We start from the raw sequence: 8,287 nt of genomic DNA, 5'->3' as shown, positions 1-8,287 counted from the left end.
CCACCAAGAAAATATTTAGTTACATTTTTCCTGTCATTGCTATTTCAGACACGCTATTTGTGGCACTGTTGCTATGACAACTGCCCACATCCCCACCACACACCCTAACTTTTAGCAATTGGTGTATTTCTACTCCAAGATCCTTTTGTTCCTCTACCCCACTAGATTGCACCTTCCAGGTATTAAATGACCTCCCTATTCTTCCTACGAAAATATAATGCCATAAATTTAGCTGTGTTTCAATTATATGCCCATTTGGCAAGTTTATTAATGTCCTTCTATAATTTAGAGCAGTCCTAACTAACTAATTTGAATTATTCTGCCCTGCAATTTACAAATTATGTTTTTGATTTTAGCGGGTGCTCCAAGACTTGACTACCTGTCTTGAGAGAAGTGGCACTAACGTTGTGCAATGCATCAACTGCAAGAAGGATAATGACAACTAGGCAGCAACAAGGCCTTCCCATCACCATCAAGCATTGGACACCGAGAAGCTCAACCAATGTCCCTGCCTGGGAACGATATCTCCAGGGAAGGGGATGTAGAGATTATCTTCCAGCAGCTGCACCCAATCTGTGCACCAACGCTATAAAACTGCAACTCTATATGTCTATAGTAGTACCAGCTGCAAATATGACAGCGAGACATGGAAGAGAACAGCAAAGGTGTCGTATAAGTTGGACACCTTTCACCAGTGCTACTTACTGAGATACCATGGGAATCACATGGAATGACAGCACCAAAAAGAAAGAAGTGCTACAGAGGACTGGTCAGAGGCACTAGCGGGATATTATGATGAAGAGATAACTGATGCTGGCAGGGCATGTATTTTAGCTTATAGACAAATGTCCCACCAGAATGGGATTAGATTTGACATCACAAGTGGAAGAAGAAGATGGCTAAAGATTGGTGAAGTATATTTAAAGAGTGGGATAACAGCTGGGCTGAAGCAAACGAGATTGTGATGGATCGTGGCTGGTGATGGAGCCTTGCTTCCCATTGTCCCACACTGGAGGAACTAAAGTCTAAACAAGTCCAGATTTGCGATAGGCAATAAATGCTTACCTCCAGTGAATGAATTTTTTTTAAAAGTTAATTACTGTCTTCCAACAAGGAACTGCTAGTTCTTTTCTCCCATTCTTTTGATTTCTATCTCTCTTGAAGGCACTAACTCAAACATTAACTCAAATTGTGGTAGGCTGTGTAAGTCTGGTAGTCACATTGTCCTGTATCCAACAGGGGTTCTGGGACAAGCCCACAGATGCCACTAACTATGGTTCTGAAGAATGGTACAGCTCTCTGAGGGTCCAACCATCCAGAGAGGAGAACGACTTACATTTATATAATGCCTTTCACAATCTCAAGACATCCCAAAGCACTTTAGAGCCAAGATAGTACTTTTGAAGTATAGTCACTGTTATAATGCTGTAATTCTGTTGAGTGATGAAGCAGGCTTGAGAGCTCTACTCCTGCTTCTATTTCTTATGTTGTTCTACAATATAGATAAGGCACCAGCCAGTTTATGCACAGCAAAGAGCAATAAGAAAATGAACAGATAATCTGCTTTCAATTATGTTTGTTGAAGAAGAAATATTGGCCAGGGTACCCCTGATTTTCTTTGAAAAGTGCAGTTGATTTTTTTTTTAATAGAGGGTAAAAAGATGCTTGGCTCAAGATCCCATTAATAAAACAGCACCTCCAACAATGCAGCACTTCTTCAGTTCTGCCCAGGAACATTTGAATTTGTGTTGTAATTGTTGGAGTGCAATTTGAACCCAAAACCTTCTGCTTCAGAACATTAACCTAGTCAAGGGCCAAGACTATCAGGAGACTGAAAACATTAGTGGGATAAGTGGAAGAAAGAAAATCCTACAAAATATTCAAATTAGCTACTGTCAACCATCAACTGAGATGTACCATCACACAGATTTTATTAGGTAGTAAAAGGATCAATGAGTCATGCATTGTATTGACAGAATAATATAAGAAGAATAGAGCAGCTTGATTTGTCACAGACATTTCCACTTGCAGACTTTCATCATGCAACAGACATCATTCAAAATTCCGTCAAGCGCAGGTGAACTCCTTACACCACCCTCTCCATTTTAACACAGCCCCCAAAGTGCTGTTGTAAAGGTTTATGGCCCTTCCATATCTCAAAAGCACAGTCGTTCAATGATTTGTTGAGGATGCTAGACCTGTGGAATTAAACAAAGCACCAAGTACACATACCTAAATTTCTGTCTGCCTGACAATCTCTAATTCCTGTTCTCCATCCCAGTCTATGTGGACAGCCAAAACACAACCTGCACTAATGGAGGCTTCAGGAGATTGAGCCGTCTCTTCAGATAACACTGCAATGTGTCAGAGGCTACGCAATAACTTTCCCAATCCTGTCATCTCCTCATTCGAACTACACCCATCACTCCCTGGTACAAGGTATATTATGAGCATCAGTTATTCAAATCAAGAAGCTTATTTTTGCAGCATAGGAAAAGAAATGCAAAAGTAATTCATATTTAGGTAGAACAATTCATTGGATCAACTAACAAATACCCCCTTCTTTCAGATGCAGCATTAAACTTAAGAAAATTTTACCAAATGCTGCAATATTTCTTCTGTGGGTGATTATTGGAAGGCAATAATCTGCTGTTTCAAACATTCTAGTGCATTCTGAGAATGTAGCATTCCAGAAAGTCAGGTTAGAATCTACCACAACAACAGTACAATTGTGAAAATCTCTTCTATACAATACATGCTTATTTTTTGTCCTGGAATCAGTCCTGATGACAAGTTACAAGAATGACCTGGAGTCAAAACAGAATTTTAAAATTTGCAAACGATACCAAACTGTAAAGGGCAGTGGAATTGAAAAAGGCAACTCAGAACATACAAAATGGGATGCATTTTCCCATTCCGCCAGCCACAGCAATTGGAGACGGTGAGGGGTGAACTGTGGAAAGAGACGTTGACCTCAGGCAGGAATTTCCGGTTTCAGGGTGAGCATGGCCAGAAAATCCTGCCCTACAAGTTAGCACTGCTGCCTCACAGAGCCAGCGACCTGGGTTCAATTCCTGGCTTGGGTCACTATCTGTGTGGAGTTTGCATATTCTCCCCGTGTCTGCATGGGTGCTCCAGTTTCCTCCCACAGTCTGAAAGATGTACTGATTAGGTGCATGCTAAATTCTCCTTGTGTACCCAAACAGGCGGCGGAGTGTGGCGATTAGAGGATTTTCACAGTGATTTCATTGCAGTGTTAATGTAAGCCTATTTGTGACACCAATAAATAAATAAACTTAAAAAAAGAGCAGGCAGAATAAAACCAATGAGACTTAATAAATCTAAAATGCTACCTGTGGGTAGAAAAAAAGTGGACAACATGCATCTTCCATGAATGAAGTTGAAGTAGTTAAGCAGTAAACAGAAAGAGATGCAGGAGCCTTATTAGTGCCAATGTGTTCAATCAGTGCAGAGCAGCAATCAAGAGAAACAGTAGGATGATGACTCACATTGCCTAAAGAGCAGAATAAAAGTTGAATGAAGTAATGAGCACTTTTATAATACTGCATTCAAAACACGTAATGAATATTGTGTTCAGTTCTTATCGATTAAATGCAAGGAAGAAGAAAACTTGCCTTTTGAGACCTCAGAACATCCCACAGTACTTTATCAGCAAATTAAGCACTTTTTGAAGGTAATGGAAAAAATGTGCCACCAAAAAGCAGCAATGTGATGAGATTTTTTTTTAAATGTTTAAGGCTTGTTGGTCTAAGGCAGCAGTCGCCAAACTCTGATCTGGATGTGGCCCACGGACCGTAGTTTGGAGACCACTGGTCTAAGGATACAATTCTTACTTTGGGTGTTAAAATCCACAACCAGACGAGAGGTCCCGGGTTCAAGTCCTGGACAAGCCCTCACTTAGGGGGCAGCATGGTGGCACAGTGGCTAGCACTGTCGCTTCACAGTGCCAGGAGCCTGGATTCGATTCCCAGTTTGGGTCACTGTGTGGAGTTTGCAAATTCCCCATGCCTGTGTGGGACTATGGTCAGTATAGACTTGATGGGCCGATTGGCCTCTTTCTGCACTGTAGGGATTCTATGACTCTATTCTATGAAGCTGCTGTTTCACAGTTAATTGTATTGGTCATTAGGGATACTGTACTTTGAGTAGTGCTGAGAGATTTAACATTTATCTGTGAATGCAGTCAAGGCCTTGGTTTAACACCTTTTTCAAATTGTGACACATTTGACAATTCTGCATTCCCCCAGCACTGCATTAAAGAAAGACCCTCCACAGAGCGAGTGCAGAGGGGAGCTACATTGCTAAAAATAAAACATGCTGGAAATACTCAACAGGTATTTAGCCACTGTGGAAAAAGAATTGATGGTCTTTGAGCCTGAAATGTTAACACTTCTCTCCACATATGCTGTCTGACCTGCTGAGCATTTTATTGTTTTTATTTCATGTTTCCAACAGCTGCAGTATTTTGCTTTTGTATTAGGCCACACAGGGTAAGGTCTCTAAGTTTCAAAGAAGGGCTGGACCAACTTTTGGGCTTTGGGAAGTATGATTCTGAGAGGTCAGCTTTTGGAGATTCAGGGTAGAGAAGAAGTTAGCTCAAAATATGACTTTAAATGTGGGAGTAGAAATAGGGAATGCAGGTTCAATCTACAAAAGGAGACCTTTAGACAATTCTGAGGATATTTTCATGCAGATTTATTAACATGTGAGACATGTGGAAGAAATATTCCAGACAGAACTAAAGGCAAAACTGGAGAAATCATTTTAAGGAATAGTTTTTTTTATTATTTACTAATGTCACAAAGTAAGCTTATATTAACACTGCAATTAAGTTACTGTGAAAGTGTCACCACACTCAGTTACCTGTTCAGTCACACTGACGGAGAATTTAGCATGGCCAATCCACCTAATGTGCACATCTTTTGGATTGTAGGAGGAGACCAGAGCATCCTACAGACACCGGGAGAACGCACAGACGCCATGCAGACGGTGACGCAAGCCGGGAATCGAACCCCGGTCCCTAGCGTAGTGAGGCAGCAGTGTTAACTGCCACACCACCCCCTTCTATAATAATGTTGGGGTGAGTACGCCAGGTGAGAATTTCTCCTGATGGATGAATTAAGATGTGTGGAACGGCTGTCATCATCCATTAATATATGAAAAGACAAGATTTCACAATCGAGGAAATTTTATAGCAACATTTCTGTCAAAATCCCATGTGTATATACCATTCATGCTTCAGTACAGCACCACCTTGTGGCCCACTTAAAGGCTAAGTTTTTTTTCAACGGCTTTGTACAGTGAAATATGCACTAATGGAGAATATTACTCTCTGGGGTGGGAGTGCAGGATGGGAGGGAAGACAGAGATAGCCACTACATTACAGAAATTAGACCAAACTCTTTTTCTTAATTATGTCTGAACCACTAGAACAATAATTATTTTCTGCTCAGGGCCAGACATTCCAGGTTGGAATGGGACTCAGAATTGTGAAAATGAACCAGCAACAACAACGAGAAGCAACAACAACATTCTTCTTGTTCAGATATTAACCACGGTTATCAGCTGTTTAATTATTCAACGTTGCTCCCATAAAGACCGTTCATTTCAATGTGTTTCCAGATATCTACTTTAAAATATCCTTTCCAACAATGCAATTCATTGCTTATTCCATGTAATATTTCCCTTGTGTTGAGATGCTCTAGCACTTGCCTTCCTCGGTACGTTATCACCTTGAGATTAAAATTCTCATTCTTCTTTCCAAATCTCTCCATGGCTGCACTCCTTTTCTCCCTAACCTCCTCCAGTCCTAGAATTCGCCAATGTTCCGCACACCTCCAATACTGTCTCCTTTGCAGCCCTGATTTCTATTTGCTTCATCATTGGCAGTACTACCTTCACCTGCTTGGAACTAAGCTCTGGAACTTCCTCCCTAAACCTCCACCTCTCTCCATCTTTCTCTTCACTCATCAGACTCTCCTTAAAACCTACCTCTTGTCCTACTATCAGTTGGCATTAATTATTGTTTGGTAACACTCTTCTGAAAGTGCCTTGGAATATTTTATATTAAAGGGGTTATGAGAATGCAAGTCACAATATTGTAGGAGGTTTTCCAATATATTATCATCAGGTATCATCATCAGGTCCTATTACTCAAATTCCTCAGTATTACCCTAATCTTGGGGCCTCTAGGTCTCAAACTTCTCCCAATTTCTCATTATGGAGTCAGCATGACAGATTGGAAAAAAAATGGAAGTGTTGTAGTGGTTATATATTGTTTACAAAGATAAAGAAATGATGGGCTAGAAATTGATGCTCCATTTTTTGGGCTTATGCCTGTTCAAGTTGAGGTAAGTAATATGAACAATTGTGGTGTTGGTCCAAATGATCCTGATATGACAGCCTGCACCAAAAGACTGCCTATGCATAGCAGAGGGCCTAGAAGCACACTATGTGGTACAGTCAATTAGCTACGCTGAAAGGCAGCCTGCATCTTAAAGGGAAGTAGCACAAAACATATTATTGCAATGTAAATCATTGCAAAATTAATGCTAATGCAGACAGTGTTCCAGGATGATGGATGTCACACTGGAGGCATTAGCAATGGAGCTGGGCAGGAAGAAATACAGCATGCTTCCAACAGAGTGCCAGGAAACCCCCAAGAATCACTATTGTGGGAACAATGGATACTGATGTCATTTCCCAGTGTCACCTTCATAACCATTAACAGCATCATCCTTCCGCTATTCTGAAGCTACAGCTCTGCTTGCAAGAAGGGGAAGGTTTCAATAAGTGCCTTCTTCCGCCAGTCTCACACACACATTGTTTCTCAGTGAAGAATTAATACAAATACTCCATCGATACCCTCAGTGGCTAAGGCCTTCTGTTGAGAGCCTTTTCTACTTCCTCTGCGAGCAACATGTTCTCCTATATTTCATAAGAACATAAGAACATAAGAAATAGGAGCAGGAGTAGGCCATCTAGCCCCTCGAGCCTGCCCCGCCATTCAATAAGATCATGGCTGATCTGTTGTGGCTCAGTTCCACTTTCCCGCCCTCTCCCCATAACCCTTAATCCCCTCTCCTATCAAAAACCCATCAACCCTCTTCTTAAAAATATTTAGCGAGGCAGCCTCCACCACTTCAATGGGCAGAGAATTCCAGAGATTCACCACCCTTTGAGTGAAGAAGTTCCTCCTCAACTCCGTTCTAAACCGCCTCCCCTTTATCTTGAGGCTGTGCCCCCTAGTCCTACTGTCTTTTTTGAGCGGGAAGAGTCTCTCCACCTCTATCCTATCCATCCCATTCATCATCTTATACGTCTCAATGAGATCTCCCCTCATTCTTCTAAACTCTAGCGAGTACAAGCCTAGTTTATTCAGCCTCTCCTCATAGCTCAACCCCCTCAACTCCGGTATCAGCCTAGTAAACCTCCTCTGCACTCCCTCCAGGGCCAAAATATCCTTGCACAGGTGCGGCGCCCAAAACTGCACACAGTACTCCAGCTGCGGCCTCACCAATGCCCTATACAGCTGCAGCAAGACCTCCCTACTTTTATATTCAATCCCCCTCGCTATGAAGGCCAGCATCCCATTCGCCTTCCTGACCACCTGCTGCACCTGCAAGCTGGGTTTTTGCGACTCATGCACAAGGACCCCGAGGTCCCTCTGCACCGTCGCCTGCTGCAGTTTTTCGCCACGTAAGTAATAGTCCTTCCTACCATTCTTCCTACCAAAGTGGACCACCTCACACTTGCCAACATTAAATTCCATTTGCCATTTCCTGGCCCATTCGCCCAGCCTATCTAGATCCTTCTGCAGACTCTCCACACCCTCCGCACAATTTGCCTTTCCCCCAATCTTGGTGTCATCAGCAAATTTCGACACCCTGCACTCGGTTCCCTCCTCCAGATCATCTATATAAATGGTAAATAGCTGAGGCCCCAGCACCGACCCCTGGGGCACCCCACTAGTCACCAACCGCCAATCCGAATAGCACCCATTGACCCCCACTCTCTGCCTCCTATTTGACAACCAATCCTCTATCCACGCTAACACCCTACCCCCAACTCCATGTCCCCTGACCTTCTGCAATAACCTCTTGTGAGGTACCTTGTCAAACGCCTTTTGAAAATCCAGAAAGACCACATCCACCGGCTCTCCTCTATCCACTGCCCTAGACACATCCTCATAGAACTCCAGTAAATTTGTCAGACACGACTTCCCTTTAATGAAACCGTGTTGCGTCCGCCCTATCAAGCAATTCCC

Source organism: Carcharhinus amblyrhynchos, chromosome 6 (genome assembly GCF_965287045.1).
Source record: "Carcharhinus amblyrhynchos chromosome 6, sCarAmb.v2.hapA, whole genome shotgun sequence".
Lineage (NCBI taxonomy): Eukaryota > Metazoa > Chordata > Chondrichthyes > Carcharhiniformes > Carcharhinidae > Carcharhinus > Carcharhinus amblyrhynchos.
This window is presented reverse-complemented; position numbering follows the sequence as displayed.